The sequence below is a fragment of the Schistosoma mansoni genome (assembly GCF_000237925.1).
Source record: "Schistosoma mansoni, WGS project CABG00000000 data, supercontig 0563, strain Puerto Rico, whole genome shotgun sequence".
In the NCBI taxonomy this organism is placed as follows: Eukaryota; Metazoa; Platyhelminthes; class Trematoda; order Strigeidida; family Schistosomatidae; genus Schistosoma; species Schistosoma mansoni.
Window position 1 is genome coordinate 4269 of NW_017386349.1, and position 1054 is coordinate 5322.

Genomic DNA, 1054 nt, shown 5'->3' on the forward strand with positions numbered 1-1054 from the left:
ACTTTAGACTTACATTCTCTATTTGACTACGATTAAGTATAAATCTTCCGACATATAGACTAAAAATATTGCTCAATGCTTGATTAAATGTTGACGGCATCGACAACAGCGAAAATTCATTTGGAATATGTGATTTCTATTATCATTACTCGTTCATCCCTATATGCTTAATAGATATACTTGTTATGGAGATTTTATACAATAGTGGAAACTTTTCAGAAGGCTACCACTAGAAACTGTAAAAAATCGTCGAACTCCATGTCAAGTTAAAAATCTCAAAAGGTGATTTGGACAAGTGACATGTCAATTGCGAAATGAATGGTACAAAATAACCAGTGAAGAATGTTGCGAAAATATGATCCTTGGCATCAACTACTGTCAATTGTTCCAAATGAAGACATATGAGAGATATTGAAGAACTTTAGTGACAATGAAATTTAGTTTCTTTCCCTTCCAAACTATCTTGATCTCGACCAGGTATGTAAAAGAAGATGAGGTCACTTGTTCGATGAAGAAATGGAGAAGATGATTGCTCTGAATTCCCAACAATCATAGTCCTGATCTGCATCGTAATTCTGTGTTCTGTGTAGTTCATACATAACAAGTGATGTGGATTGAAATGGCTCGTGACAGATACTCGCTCTAAAGTCTGCAACTCAACTACTCATCATGCTGCTCGTCCCAACCCAACTATGTGTATTTTGAGGATTGAGTATCGACAGTCAATGAATTCGCTAATGAAAACAAGAGATTTATTCGTCATTCGCTGTTCAATGATGGTTTGTGTTATAACGTATGACTCGTAGTATATATGAACGTGCAATTAGAGAGGAGTGAATTTATTGATCGGACGCAAATGATGCATAAAATCGTACGAGCAGTCTTGATTACTACTCGGTCCTGCTATACGCCTAGCCCAGCCCGTTAAGTCCAGAACACAAATAACAGCCTCGGCAATATGAATCATTATTTACAAACACACTGGGTTTTTATACAGATCAAAGTAATCAATAAACTGATTATAACTCAGGAATCGTATGATAGTAAGTCAAAG